The sequence below is a fragment of the Camellia sinensis genome, chromosome 14, assembly GCF_055761805.1.
Source record: "Camellia sinensis isolate YWXY chromosome 14, ASM5576180v1, whole genome shotgun sequence".
Classification (NCBI taxonomy): domain Eukaryota; kingdom Viridiplantae; phylum Streptophyta; class Magnoliopsida; order Ericales; family Theaceae; genus Camellia; species Camellia sinensis.
In genome coordinates, this window is record NC_138974.1 from 11,111,243 (window position 1) to 11,127,644 (window position 16,402).

General features: G+C 37.9%; 1 long non-coding RNA gene across 2 annotated transcripts; it reads right to left on the reverse strand.

Moving 5' to 3' along the window:
* Nucleotides 1-541: 541 nt before the first annotated feature.
* On the reverse strand, nt 542-1,354 carry LOC145807955 (uncharacterized). 2 transcript variants are annotated; one of them, XR_014351394.1, is made up of 3 exons: nt 1,079-1,354; nt 928-1,013; nt 542-669 (listed from the first exon to the last, which is right to left on the reverse strand). It is a non-coding gene; the product is annotated as an uncharacterized LOC145807955 (long non-coding RNA). The 2 variants fall into 2 exon arrangements; XR_014351393.1 differs by having other exon boundaries at nt 928-980; nt 1,075-1,354.
* Nucleotides 1,355-16,402: the final 15,048 nt, after the last annotated feature.

Genomic DNA, 16,402 nt, shown 5'->3' on the forward strand with positions numbered 1-16,402 from the left:
CTGGGTTTCCTATAAAATTACAAATATTGGCCCCACCAATATTGTGCCAATTTTGCTCCCTCAACTGTGAATGTTAAGATAAATGCAGTCATACTAAGTTGACCTGCTTGTTATGTAATTAAATAATAGGTTTAGAAGCTCAAATGCAATGTATAGCATATATGATGCATCCAAACATGAGAGATAGAGATAAGAGTGCTAAGCCATCATTATAGGCCCAGAACGATCAGTATAAAGCAGTTTGAAAAGGTAATAATTCAGATGGAAATTGAAATCAATAAACATTTAAAAGTACCTTGGATGCAGCTACATATCCAAGCAGGGTTGCCAGCACAGCAGTGCTGCAAGGTGAAACGGCTAATGCGCATGTAAGCCCAGCCAAATATGCTTGCACACCTGACATGTCCAATTTTTTAAAATGTTATTTGCACTTTCAAGCTGTAAGCACATCCGAGAGCCAGCTAAACAACAGTGATGAATACTTGAGAATCTGATGGTAAAATTAGAAAGTCCATTACCTGAAGGGAAATTAGTAGCAGCAGCACGAGGATCAAAGTTGTTGCTTTGCTTTGCTACCATCATGTTATCTCAAGTCGTGCAAGGCTAACGAAACTTGATCATATTGAAAAGCATCCACATCACAGCCTAGACCATGAGCCAATCCTGGTTCTGAAAAAGTAATATTAACCAGACCATAACTATATATGTAAATAGATATGTGTTGGGTTGGGGCAGGTCACCTAGTTAAGTTCTCCACTGCCATTCTCATGCATTCCAAGCACAAATAGTGAATTGAGAGAGACAGAGAGAGCGAGAGAGAGAGAACGAACGATAATAATGAATTGAGAGATATGTTTCCATTACAGCACTGAAATAGGCTTCGAAATGAAGAGTTTCAGAGAGAGACAGAAAGACGATGGAGCTCACCTTAGTAGACGATGGTGCAGATGGTGTTTTGGAGCTTCGAAATCGAAACCGCTCTGAGATGAAATCACTGAGATCGATCTGAATCTCTGTGAATGATAAGCTTTTAGAGAGGGTTGACACAGAGAGAGAGAGAGAGAGAGAACTCACCTACCTCGTTGGTGTAGATGGTGGCGGCGGTGGAGCTTCGAGATCGAAATCAAAATCAAAGATTCAGATGAAATCGAAATCAGAGAAGGCGTAAGGATTCAGATGAATCGAAATCAAAATCGAAATTGATCCGTCGATTTCTGCTGGAAGAGATTAGGGCATTCTGCAGGGAGAGATTAGAGTAGGGCATCTGTTTAGAGAGAGAAAGCGAGAGAGAGAGAACGAACGATAGACTGATGAGTGAGTAAAAGATTAGGGCATCCCCTGATGAGTGAACGAGTGTATTAACTAGGTAGCCAGAGAGGGGGCATTTGAAGGCGCTTTTCAACGCCTTCAAATAGTGAAACGGTGCCGTTTTAACATTAAACAAAAACGATGGTTAAAAAACGCCGTTAAATAGTATAAAATGTGGCGTTTCATAAAATGCCGTTAAATAAACGTCGTTAAAACCTATAATTCCTGTAGTGTGAACCGTTATACTATAATAACACCTAAGCAAAGATTAGATGTATAAAAATGGCACACGAACCAAAACTTTATATTAAAAAAAAATTACACAAAATAATGAGATTTAATGATATTTTTAAAATTATAGATCATATTGTTGTGTGTGTAAGTGTGTTTTTTTTTTTTTTTTTTTTTTTTAAAAAAAATAATTTATAAAAAGTCTCGTCATTTTGTAAGGTATTGTGTTCAAAATTTATATTTGTATTGGGCTTCTTTCAATTGAACCACATGCAGGACCACACTCATTTGTTTCACATGGGCTAGATTTGAACGGTCTGAGTTTCAGAATATTAAAAAGCTGTAGGTGTATCAAGGTTGAAGAAGTTACTTTTGTATAAATCAAAATTGTAGTTTTTTTCATCGAGGTTAAAGAGAATAATACCCACAATATGAATGCAAGGAATTTGTTTTTTTTACCCAGTTATGTTAGGAAGAGTTTATGAATTATTTTGTAGTTGAGACTAATATATCTCTCTCATTCATGTATTCAATTATCTATTAACATCCTATTTGTTACAGTTTATTTTAAGTTAAAATATAATATAATTTGTAAATAAAATTTAAAAAAACCTTCATGTCTCAGCTTTGTCAAGATAATTACTTTTTACTAACTTATTTTTGTTGAATAAACTATAAATAGATGTCTACGTACATATACACGGTTTACTCTGCATTGTTAGGTTTAAAGTGATTCTATTTTGTTTATCAATAATATTACAAGTTTAAATTTAATTACTTAAAAATTATTTAAAATTATCATCAAATAATTCAAATTTATTTTACATATAAATCTCACATTATAAAAATTTAATTTCAACCGCATAATACCATTCCAAGTAGATTGGGGAATCATAAATCTACGTGCTCAGACTTATTCTTTGTTTATGGGACAATCCCTAGAAGTGTTGGCCTATCATTGGGCCCATCATAACATGTCACCAAACTTGCTCGGGTAAATTAAAAGATAAAACGCCCTATTCAATCTCACCCCAAGTCCTAACCATAATAATTTTGTTAAAGACAAGGCAAATGCCCGTATGGATTGGCGGGTAGAAGGTTTCAAATTAGGGGTAGGCATCAGTCGGGTGAGGCATGCATTATATAATAAAAGATTTTGTATTTGTTCAAGTTCCGTCCAATTTTGACATCAAACTTTACATCTATTCAAGCTCAACTTAAAAAAAATTATAAATCTCAAACTCACAAATCAAACTATATTTTTAAAAAATATTTGAAACATTTAATAATTAAATTTAATTACACATTATATTTCTTAAATAAATTCAACCAAATATCATCACAAACATGAGTTTCAATAAAATTAATAAATGTGACGTCTAAATTATATATTAATATATCATAATTAATTAATTTAATAGCGGGCCGGATTGGGCTGAGTTTGGTTGAAATTATAAATCTCAAGTCTAATCTATAAATATATGGAGACTGAAAATGTTGGCACAGTCTAACTCTATGAGCTAAAATAACATTTCCGAATCCTAAAAAATGAAGGCTGGGCCAACAGACCGATACCTACCCCTATTTCAAGCACGAGATCTTTAGAGAAAGCATAACCCAAGTCCCAAATCTTAACCACCAAGCTAACCCATTTGGATTGGAAAAACATTACTTAATTTTCTTTTTTATTTCTTTATTTTTAATATGAAATCTGTTAACTCCTTTTTACTTAAATCTTTATATCTAATACTCTTTCAGTGGGGTTTTGACACTTTTTAAACAAAATAAAAATAAATAAATAAAAACTAAGGTAACTTAGAGTTTTTTTTTTTTTAAGATTAAATAATAGAATTTTCGTGGGTTAATAAATTAGATTATAATGAAAGAGCCGCAATCACTTCAATTCGAACTCTAAATTTTTGACATTTTTACTATTTCAAAGACAACTACATAGATCACTGGACCGATTATGCTATCCATTAGGTAAATCCGAGTCTATTAACACGATAATAGGATATAATTCAGGTGATTAAACCTATTGAGCAATCAAAAGATTTGATACCAATTAAAAGGGGAAGGTGGACTAGCTTGAGAAGTACTAAAGTAGGGTCAATTTTGTCATATGAATATATTTTGAAAACACTGTCCTAAATCTAATAATACATTTTTATTTTATTTTTTTGGTAAACCAAGCATGATCATATATTAAGAAAGGAGAGTTCTGGGATATGTGATCCCTACAATATCAGTAGACAGTTGGCTTACAATGAAAGAGGGAGCAGTTGGAAAAATTTGTAAACCATCAGTACAATAACCATAATTAGCTATAATATCCTCACTTTTGTTAGTTTCCCTTGAGATGTGATTAAGAGATTGAACTCCCACTTTGTCCATGAGATACCTGCAATCAAAGATGAGATTACTGAGATGATAATTGTTAGCCTCATTTATCAGCTGAGAATCTGTTTCTATGTCCAGGCCAGAAAAATTATTTTCTACTAGTAGTCTAAGACCATCCCTCAATGCCCAAAGTTCAGCTTCAATGCTAGAATTGACACCAATGAATTTGCAAAAACCCAAGATCTATTGTCCAAAGTTGTCTCTGAATAAACCTCCACTACTTGCTCTACCTGGATTGCCTTTCGAGGCACCGTCAATGTTGAGTTTAATGCGAGTGGGGGCTGGAGCTTTCCAACCAATCTGAATTTGGATTTTAAATATGTGTGAAACTATGTGAAATATATGCATATTTTATTCACATTTCACCTATCTTTTTCATTTCCCTTTCAAAATCCCTCTCCAAATCCTCCAACCAAACACAGCATACGGGATTAAGGATAGGCAGAGTCACAAGTTATCATCTGTAGCAGCAGCAATGGTAGTTCCAATATTGAAAGGGTTTGGATTATTGGGATCAAAACAGAAGGTGTTTCTCGCTTTCCAAATGTGCCAGCAGGTAAATGGAAATAGAACTTTCCAACTGATATTGGAACTGTGCAGAGTTTTGGATTGACAATTACTCTTGATCCAGGATTGAAGGTCAGAGGTGAAAGAGTTGAGTACGGGAAGAGGCATACCTAGATCAGTCCAATAGTGAGAAATCATATGGCAATCTCTCAGAGGATGACAGGTTGTTTTCGGTTCCCGATTGCACAAAAGACAGAGTGGATCAGGTGTGATGTGTCTTTTGAAGAGTTTGGCTTTGACATTGATGCGACTATGAAGAGTAAGCCAAAGAAAACGCAAGATCCTAGGGATGAGGGGATTTTCCAAATCCAAGACCAGTCCAGGCTTGGAGAGTTGACAGAATTATTAAAAAGAAGATAAGCTGAGTTAGAAGAAAAATTACCATCAGGAGAATCACTTCAAATCCTAATATCAGGCTCAGATTTGTACCAAGGGAGGGTGATAGCATGGATTTTCTTAGCTATCTCAGGAGGTAAGACAAAGGAAAGATGAGTGAAGTCCCAAAAATTGTTATTCCAACAGGAGTTAACTTTCAGGGTGAATTCATCAAAAGTTAGTGGTCCTTCAATCAAATTTCTAAGGGTTGTAGATGCCATCCAATTATCAAACCAAAAGGAAGTGTCTACACTAGAGGTGATTATGGATACGTCCAACTCACTCAACCTGACCGAATCGACCTAACCTGATTGATTTTGGGCGAATATGTGTCTTTCGGCAGACAGATGCAAATAAAATATTTCAAAATTTGTGAATATGGTTCGGATAGCAGATCAACCATCCCGCACTCTCATGAATCCAATCCACCCATAGATGAAGTTCAAGAAAAAAACAAAAAAAAGAGGAAAAAAAAAAAGGAAAAGAAACTGGGAACAAGTAATAGTATAGAATAGAAATAATAAAATATATATTTTTTGTGAAAATGAAAAACATTACCTTAAAAATATGCATGTGTGATGCCATGGATTATTATAGACAAATGATACATATTTTTTCAGACTACTAGCTATTGGAAATTGTAAAAGTTATGAATTATAATTCAAAAAAATGTCCAAAATTTGTAAAGTCCAAACTGCCAAATCGATCGCTTCCATCCATTAACCCGCACGGCCTGCTCAATCCACATCTACCAAACCAATGGACAGATGCAGATTGATTTTTTTCAATTCCCCTAGTTTTGAACGGATGGCGGATGAGATGCCACTCGACCCAATCCGATCCGTGATCACCTATAGTCTGCACCATTTTTTAGGAGGATATGGGAGCCCCTAACTATCACACATTTGTCCACTCAATCCACATCCACCAAACCGGTGGACGGATGCAGATTGGTTTTTTTCAATCCCCCTAGTTTTGGACAGATGGCGGATAGGATGCCACTCGACTCAACCCGATCTGCAATCACCCCTAGTCTGCACCATTTTGGAGGGGGGTATAGAAGCCCCTAGCTATCACACTTTTGCCCTTAAGAATACCTTTCCAAGTAAAGGAAGATCTAGGGGTTCTATCACTGCTAATATAGTATTTAGCATTTAACACAAGAGCCCACATGTCATTTTTTGCTCTTGACAAGTCTCCATCCAAGTTTAGCCATGGCAACTTAGTTGGTGAGTCTAGATTGTTTAATGCCGAGTCCCCCAAGTTTTTTAGGCTTAGTAACAATATCCATCTAATGGCATGAATTTTCTTCTTTTCCAAACTCGAACCCCACAGAAAATTTATGTTAATTTTATCAATGGAATTGGTGATTTCTTTGGGAAGGGAATTACATTGCATAATATACAAAGGAATGGCTGAGTTGACAACCTTGATGAGTACACATCTACTAGCAAAGAAGATGAGCTTACTTTTCTAACTAGATAAGTTTGCCTTGAAGTTTGTCAATAATAAATTGAAAGTCAGCGTTCCTAAGTTTATTGTGGAAAATGGGGCACCGCAAATATTTCCCTAAAGAGGATGTTTCAAGAATACTAAGAATGAAAGACAGCTGACTTCGAGTGGTTTCATTGACATTAGCTAAACAGAAGACTTTGGATTTGGTAAGGCTAACTTTCTGACCGAATTGTTCACAAAAAACATCAAGGATTTTTGCAATTAAGTTGCAATTTTTTTCTATGGCTTTCGCAAGGAGTATTAGATCATTGGAAAAAATTAGGTGTGATAATTTCGGCCCAGATCTGGAAACTTTCAAAGCAGCCCACTCTTTACTGAGACAAGCATTGAAAGTTTTGATGGACAAGTATTCAAGGCAAATGATGAAAAGATAGGGGAAGAGTGGATCTTCCTGATAGATGCCCCTTGATGGTTAGAAGAAATTAGTAACTCCTCTATTAAAAATGATGGCCGATGAAGAGGTGAACACACAAGACATAATCAAGTTAACCCAAAGATGGGGGAAATTGAAAAACAAAAGCACTTTTCGAATGAATCCCCACTCAAGTCTATTATATGCTTTCTCAAGATAGAGTTTAATCAACATGTCACGCATTCTACCTTTCTTGTACTTGAAACTATTCACCACTTCCTGGACAATTGTCACTATCCAAACCCGCCCCTATGGGTTTAGCACCATAACCGGCCAGTAATCCGTGATTACCGAAGGCTTGTTTAACAGTAATGACAGTAATACAGAGTAAATAGGCTGGCAGAAGCCAAAACAATAAATAAAAGATGCCCAATGAGCTGTGACAATCTGGATGCAAAAAAACTTTTTATAAACATGCCACACCTGATAACCAAAACATATGTACATGCAACATATACACAAACATCCATGTCAGGGACCAAATCCCTAACTATAACTGTACAGTCAAGTCTTAAACATTTATTAGAGATCAGAAACAAAAGGGTGAAATTGAGACACCCTAAAATAGCCTTAGCTTGAACAGACTCGGAACCTCGAGGTGAGGCACGGTGGTTGGCTTGACAAAACGGGAGCTTAACTTGACGCTCCTAACATCGGTCCGGTGCCTGGACACCTACATATAAATATAAACAGTGAGCTAAAGCCCAGTGAATAACATACGCATAAAGGGGTTAAAAATGAATGTCATTTCAGTAATCAAATAGTCAATTGTATCAGTTTTTCAATTAGTGGCTCATATTTCATTCCACAACAGTCATTTAGGAAACATAAAGTTATATGTGGTACATCTAATAACAAAGCAGTACAATAGGTCTTAACAGACCGAACAGTCAGTTGATGGCCATCAAATAGTGAACAGTAGTGGGTCCCAACATTGGAATCGACAGAGATCTCTGTAATAGTAGCAGTAACAGTAACAATAGGTTGCTATGGATGCCACGAGTATAGTTTACAAATAGGACAAACATTCATTCATTGAATACTAACATTTCAGTAAGCAGTACAGTTGATTATTCAGAAAATAATCATAATTGAACATATCTTTATAACATTGTTACTCACAGAGCACTGGGCTATAAATAAGCTAACGAGCGTTCTCGGATGCCAACCCTACAGAGTAACAAAACGAACACACACTCGGGATCAATAACTTAGCCCCTAACTATACATGGTGTGGTTCTATAACATTATCCTCATTAAGATGCCTTAAACTTGGCCTAGGAATGCCTAAGATGGAATGAGGATGCCAAAATGCACTTTAAAACACTTTTCAAATTTTTGCTGAAACAGGGGTCTCACTCGAGCATGGCTTTCTACGCTCGAGCGAGTGTGCCAAAACAGAGGGGTCGCTCGAGCGTGGATTTCCTTGCTCGAGCGGTCTGTAAAAATGCAAAAAGTGCTGGATGTTGAAAATCTCCGCCCGACGCTCGCTCGATGCTCGCTCGAACGTGAGACACAATCCTCGCTCGAGCGTAGGTCCCTTCGCTCGAGCGTGCGTCTGCATACGTAGAAAACCTGAGAGCTTGCAATCTACGCTCGAGCCATGTTACAACCCAAACCCACCCCTTGGGGTTTAGTACCGTAACCAGTCAGTAATCCGAGATTACCGAAGGCCTGCTTAACAGTCAAACAATAATACAATGTACAGGGGCTGGCGGAAGCCAAAACAGTAAGTAGGCAATGTCCAATGTGCTGTGACAGTCTGTATGCAAAAAGACTTTTCATATGGATTCACATTCAGAAACAAAATAGTATGTACAATATATACAATCATTCAAGGCAGGGACTTAATCCATAATAGAACAGTACAATACAGTAACATTCAGTCTATATAGTTTATAAACAAAAAAATGGAAAAATCTAAAACTCCCCAAGCAGCCTCAGTTTGAACAGATCAGGAACCTCGAAGTAAGGCACAAAGTTTGGCTTGACAAAACTGGAGTTTACCTTGACGCTTCTAGTAACGGTTCGGTGCCTGTACACCTACATATATATATATGAGTAGTGCGCTAAAGCCCAGTGAATAACATAATGCGTAAAGAGGTTAAGAATGAATGTCCTTTCAGTATAGAAAACAATCGATTGATTCAGTATATCAGTCATTCAGTCATAACAGTCATATGTGGTACATCCATTAGCAGAACGGTACAGTAAACAGTAGGTCTTGAAAGACCGGACAGTCAAAGATGGCCATCAGTAATGGTTCCAAACTTGGGAACCGACAGAGATCTCTGTAACAGTAGCAGTAACAGGTCAGTAACAGTATATTGCTATGGATGCCACAATACAGTTCAGAATAGAGGATAAACATTCATTCAGTTAACAGTAAACAGTTCATAAAATAGTTTAATTGATCATTCATAAAATATTCATTTTCGAACATATCTTTACAACATTGTTACTCATAGAGTTTTGGGCTACAGATAAGCTACAGCGCGTCTCCGAAAGCCAATCCTACACAGTTGCAGAATGAACACACACTAAGCTACACAGTTGGGAAAATAATAACTTAATCCCTATCTTGACTCGGTGTGGTTCTACATCAATATCCTCATTAAGATGCCTTAAACTAGGCCTAAGAATGCCTAGAATGAAATGAGGATGCAAAGATGCACTTAGAAAACATTTTCAGAGTTTTCAGAAAATAGGGGTCTCGCTCAAGCGTGGGATTCCCCGCTCGAGCGGACATGCAAACAAAAGACTCTGCTTGAGTGTAAACTTTCCCGTTCGAGCGTACTGAAAAAGTACTGGATGTGTGAAAATCACGCTCGATTGGGCGCTCGATACCCGCTCGAGTGTGTGAAACAAGTCCTCGCTCGAGCGTCCAATACCTCGCTCGAGCGGATTGTAAAACAGTGCAAAGTGCTGGAAGCACGAATTTCACGCTTGAGCGCCAATCACTTCGCTCGAGCGTGAGTCCAAAATCTGAAAATTCCAGATTCTAACCTCAAGCTCAAAACCAAGTTTTAATGTACTAAATTCGATCCTTTTGGGCTAATTTTCTAGAAAACACTTCAAAACTCATAATATAACATGTTTCAAAGGTCAATTTAAGAAATCAAAGCCCAAAGGAAGTTCAATTAAATCCAATTTCAAACCAATTTTCATGAACAAAGCTCAAACATGACATGCATGAGTTTAAACCAATTCAAAGCTTCAATTACATGCTCTAATGAGCCAATTTCTTCTAAAACATGGTAAAATCATGAACTATGATCAAAAGATGAACATGCATGAAGCAATCTCATGAACAGTAACTTCAAAACTCAAGAATGGCAACATGCATGCATAAATTAAGCTACAATACAACATTATAAGCCATGTCTTGGCTCTAACCTTTAACAATCCTCTAAAACATGCTAGAAGTAACTCAAATCAAACTCAAGAAGGTAAAAGCTCTACCTTATGTCTTGAATTAAAGGTTTAGAAGCCCAATTATGCACTTAACTTCCAAATCCCCTAAGTCTCCAAGCAAAAATCAAGTTGAAAACAAGTTGAACTCACTTTTCTCACTCTCCCTCACTCTCTAGCCGATTATACACCCAACAAGGCTGATGAAATGTACAAAATAGAATGAAGGCAAGTCTCAAACGTTCCATGTAGTGGGCCACTAAGTGGCATTTTGGTAAAAAAGTCTAACCAATGCAATTTAGTTTATTTTAATTTAGTTCAATCATACCAAATCACATTTCAAATAAATATGCCATAAAATCATATAAATTATGATTAATACATAACACTAATCAATTTCAGATTCGGCCGCCGATAAGGACTTCAATTTGCAGTTTAAAGTAAAAAACATGAACAGATAATTTAACAATCAACAGATAGATATACATTCCAACTAGCACAATCAACTAATCAGTTTAGTGATTTCAGTTAATTCAGTCAATTATCACAATCAGTCTCAGTTTAACAGTGATCAGTGGTTCATCAGTAAACAGTGGTGAGGGTTGTCACAGTCTCCCCTCCTTATAAAGAGTTTGGTCCTCCAAACTCGAATTACCTTCATTTTGGAAGAAAGCAAGATTCAGTGGAAACAAGTCAAGATATCTCTTGGCCATGTCATCTTCCCTTTCCCAAGTGGCATACACGCCACCATGTTTTTGCCAGTCAAGTTTCACTAACGGAATCTCTTTGTTCCTCAACTTCTTGATCCGTCTGTTCACAATTTGAATGGGTCGTTCTTCATAAGTGTAGTCTCACTTAGCACTACACGAGTAGGCTCAATCACATGGAAAGGATCCCGAAGGTATTCCCTCAACATTGAAATATGGAACACGTTATACATATGCGCCATTTCAGGAGGAAGCGCTACTTGATACGCCACCGGATTAATTTTCTCAATAATCTCATACGGTCCGACATATCTCGGCACTAACTTGCCTTTAACTCCAAAACGAGTCTAGCCCTTCATCGGTGTCACTTTTACAAAAATGTGATCACCTACTTCATATTCTCTGTCTCGCCTTCGGACATCCGCATAACTTTTCTGTCGGCTCTGTGCGGTTTTCAGTCTCTGTTGGATCAGTTTTACTTTTTCTGTAGTTTCATACACAATCTTGGGCCCAAGGAAAGGCCCATCTCCAACTTCTGCCCAGCAAATCGAAGATCTACATTTTCTGCCATACAATGCCTCGAAAGGCGCCATACCAATACTTGAATGGAAGCTGTTGTTGTAGGAAAATTCAGCTAACGGTAGATGACTTTCCCAATTTCCCTGGAAATCAAGAACACACATCCGCAGTAAATCCTCCAGAGTCTGGATGGTTCTTTCTGACTGACCATCTGTCTGAGGATGGTATGCACTACTCAATCTCAGTTCAGTACCCAATGCTGTCTGTAAGCTTTGCCAAATCTCGATGTAAACTTTGAGTCCCTATCAGAAACAATGGACACAGGCACTCCATGCAATCTCACAATTTCCTCAATATAGAGTATAGCCAATTTGTCCGCATTATAAATTGTTTTGACAGGTAAGAAGTGAGCAGATTTAGTCTGTCTATCAACAATAAACCAAATTTAGTCCACACCTTTACTGGAGCGAGGTGAACCAACGATGAAATCCATGGTAATATGTTCTCATTTCCACTCCGGTATCGGTAAGGGTTGCAGTAAGCCCGTGGGTCGTTGATGTTCAGCTTTAACTTATTGGCAATGAAGACATTTTGATACAAAATCAGCAATCTCCTTCTTTATTCTCGGCCACCAGAAATTCAATTTCAAGTCTTGATACATTTTCGTATTTCCTGGGTGGATAGATAGTTTCGAATTATGGCCTTCTTGCAAAACTCTTCTTTTCAGTTCAGAGTCATTCGGTACACACAATCTTTCTTGGAATTTCAACACATTATTCTCAAATTTGAAATCCGGCCTTGGTTTGGATTCTAGTTCTTCGATGATCTTCTTCAAGAAGTCATCTTGTTGCTGTTTTTCTTTAATTTCTTCAATCAGCGCCGATTGAGCAGAAATAGCAGCTATTGTTCCACCTTGTTTTTGCAAAACAATCTCAATTTTAGATTTTTCAAGGTCACAAAGCAACTTTTTCTGTCCGGTGAGTAAACATGCTAAGTTTCCAATCGCTTTTCGACTTAGTGCATCGGCAACGGTGTTAGCATTCCCCGGATGGTACAAAATTTGCAGGTCATAGTCTTTTAGCAGTTCTAACCATCTCCGTTTCCTTATGTTCAGTTCTTTCTGTGCAAAGAAATACTTCAAACTTTTGTGGTCTGTGTATACCTCACATGTAGCCCCATAAAGGTAATGACGCTAGATCTTCAGTGCAAACACTACTGCAGCAAGTTCTAAATCATGGGTCAGGTAGTTCTTTTTATGCGGTCTCAGTTGTCGGAAAGCATAGGCAATAACTCTCCCATTCTGCATTAAAACACATCCCAAACCCTTATGAGAAGCATCACTAAAAATGGTAAAACCATCCGCACCTGAAGGTAGGGTAAGAACCGGTGCAGTCACAAGTCGAGTTTTCAATTCTTGGAACGCCGATTCTCTTTGGTCAGTCCAGTCAAATGCTGTGTCAGTGGTAAGGCAATTTTGGAAAAGTCCTTGACAAATCTTCTGTAATACCCGGCTAATCCCAAAAAGCTTCGGACTTCTATAACATTTGTTGGTCTAGGCCAATTTACCACGGCTTCAACTTTCTGTGGGTTAACGGAAATGCCATCTCTACTAATAACATGTCCCCAAAACATAACATGATCAAGCCAAAATTCACATTTACTCAATTTCTCATACAGTTTCTATTCTCTTAGGGTCTATAAGGCAAGTCTCAAATGATGTTCATGTTCTTCTCTACTCTTAGAATAAATCAGAATGTCGTTTATAAATACAACAATAAAGTCGTCGAGGAATGGTTTAAAAATTTTGTTCATAAGGTCCATAAATACAGTAGGTGCATTGGTAACTCCGAAAGGCATAACTACGAATTCGTAATGTCCATACCTCGTTCGAAAAGCAGTTTTGTCAATGTCCTCTGGTTTAACTTTCAGCTGATGATAACCAGATCTGAGATCAATCTTAGAGAACACTTGAACACCTTGTAACTGATCAAATAAGTCATCAATACGTGGCAATGGATATTTATTTTTCACAGTTACCTTGTTCAGTTCACGGTAGTCAATACAAAGTCTCAGTGAGCCGTCTTTCTTTTTCACAAACAAGACATGTGCGCCCCACGGTGAAGTACTGGGCCTGATGAACTTCTTATCTAACAGTTCTTGCAGTTGCACTTTCAATTCTTTCAGTTTAGTCGGAGCCATTCAGTAAGGAGCTTTAGATATTGGCTGTGTACCCGGAATTACATCAACGGTGAACTCAATCTCCCTATCAATCAAATCTCCTGGCAGATCATCTGGAAAAATATCTAGAAATTCTCTGACTATAGGAACATTGTTCACATCAGTATTATCATCGGTAGGTACAGTCAATATAGAACAGAAATACCCTTTACACCCCTTTCTAATTAATTTAAAGGCTTTCATGGAGGAAATCAGATACGGAGGAGGTACAACTTTTACTCTGTTAAACACAAATTCGGGCAGTTCGGGTGGACGGAAAACTGCTTGTTTCGTTACACAGTCTATGGTGGCATGATACTTCGTTAACCAGTCCATCCCTAATATTACATCAAAATGGTCAATGTTCGATGGCAGTAAATCAATATATAGATGCATATCCCCAATAATAATTTCACATGCAGGGTACATATAAGCACAAGTCATAGATCCCCCAACAAGTGAAGATACAGCTAACAGATAGTTCATGGGTTCTAATGGTCTATTCAATTTTCACGAAAAAACATGCAATACATATGAATATGTAGACCCCGAATCAATCAGTACATAAGCATTTTGGGTACAAATAGAGAGGATACCTGACACGACGGTCTCGGTATTTGTACGTCTCCCGGTACGAGTGCGAACACTCGGCCTTGCCTCATAAGCTCTTTCCCAATAGCTTTGGGGTTGGGTTTTGGTGGAGCAGTTGATGCTGCGCCGCTGGCTGTAGCTTTACTATTGCCCTGAGGAGCAGAGGGGCAATTTTTTACCATGTGGCCCACCTTGCCACACCTGTAACAAGCACCAGATAATTTATAACAAACCCCTTTATGTTTCTTATCACATTCAGACCAGGGCGGTATGGAACCATTTCCCTGACTAGAGCTGGTGGTTGACCCTGAGTTTTGCTTTTTGTTCAGTGGGTTGTTTCTGCCTTTCTTGAATTTAAAACCCCGTTTCTTCCCGCGGCACTCAGTTACGGGTGTTTCAATCTGTTTCAGTGCTTCAATATTTGATTCAGCCATGATTGCTCGGTCAAGGACATCCACATACTTCAATAGTTTCAAAACGTTGATCCTATCAAGGATTTCAACATTAAGGCCGCCTTCAAACTTCCTGGCCTTTTTGTAATCTCTATCAATCATGTGTGGTGCATAACAGGCAAGTTCCGTAAATTTAAATTCATACCCAGCTACCGACATGGTACCCTGTTTCAGTTGTTCAAATTTAGTCACTTTTCTGTCCCTGACACACTGTAGAAAGTATTTCTCGAAGAAGGCTCCCTTAAACTGAGCCCAATCCATAGCAGTATTGGTGTCACGGACCAGCATCTACCACCTTCTAGCCTTTTCTTGTAAGGTGAAGGTAGCTGGCAACACTTTATGTGCTTCAGAGCACGAAAACACTTCAAACAATTTTTCTGTTTCAAGAACCCAAGCCTCAGCCTTTAAGAGTTCAAGGCCTCCCTGAAAGGATAGCGGTTTCATCTTACTAAATTTCTGTGTCAAAGCTATGATATCATCATTAACAGGTGGCTCTGGTTGTACTGGAGGAGGTGGGGGCTGTGGGTTCTGTTGTTGCTCTAGTCTTTGAGTTAGTAATTCCACCATTCTCTCCAACCTCGCTATTCTTGTCTCAGAGGGGTCAGTTTCATCAACATTTCTTGCGTTGTCCATCTCACTATAGGCAGTTATAACAATTATAAACATAGGCAGTTGCATACTTAGTCAGATTATCACATTAACAATTATATTCATGTCTTAGCCACACACACTTATCATGCTCATGTAATGCCCTAATCACTTTTCTAGGACATCCTATAGCTCATTTGGACACGTGTGTGCGGTATAACTCGTGATATAAGTATCGCTCTGATACCACTCTGTCACGACCCAAACCCGCCCCTACGGGTTTAGTACCGTAATCGGCCAGTAATTCGAGATTACCGAAGGCCTGCTTAACAGTCAAATAATAATACAGAGTACAAGGGCTAGTGGAAGCCAAAACAGTAAGTAGACAATGTCCAATGAGCTGTGACAGTCTGTGTGCAAAAAGACTTTTCATATGGATTCACATTCAAAAACAAAACAGTATGTACAATATATACAATCATTCAAGACAGGGACTTAATCCCTAATAGAACGGTACAGTACAGTAACATTCAGTCTATACAGATTATAAACAAAAAAAAAAAATGGGGAAATCTAAAACTCCCCAAGCAGCCTCAGCTTGAACAGATCAAGAACCTCGAAGTGAGGCACAAAGGTTAGCTTGACAAAACTGGAGTTTACCTTGACGCTTCTAGCAACGGTCCAGTGCCTGTACACCTACATATATATATAAGCAGTGAGCTAAAGCCCAGTGAATAACATAATGCGTAAAGAGGTTAAGAATGAATGTCCTTTCAGTATAGAAAACAGTCGATTGATTCAGTATATCAGTCATTCAGTCATAACAGTCATATGTGGTACATCCATTAGCAGAACGGTACAGTAAACAGTAGGTCTTGAAAGACCGAACAGTCAAAGATGGCCATCAGTAATGGTTCCAAACTTGGGAACCGACAGAGATCTCTATAACAGTAGCAGTAACAGGTCAATAACAATATATTACTATGGATGCCACAATACAGTTCAGAATAGAGGACAAACATTCATTCAGTTAACAGTAAACAGTTCAGAAAATAGTTCAATTGATCATTCATAAAATATTCATTTTCGAACATATCTTTACAACATTG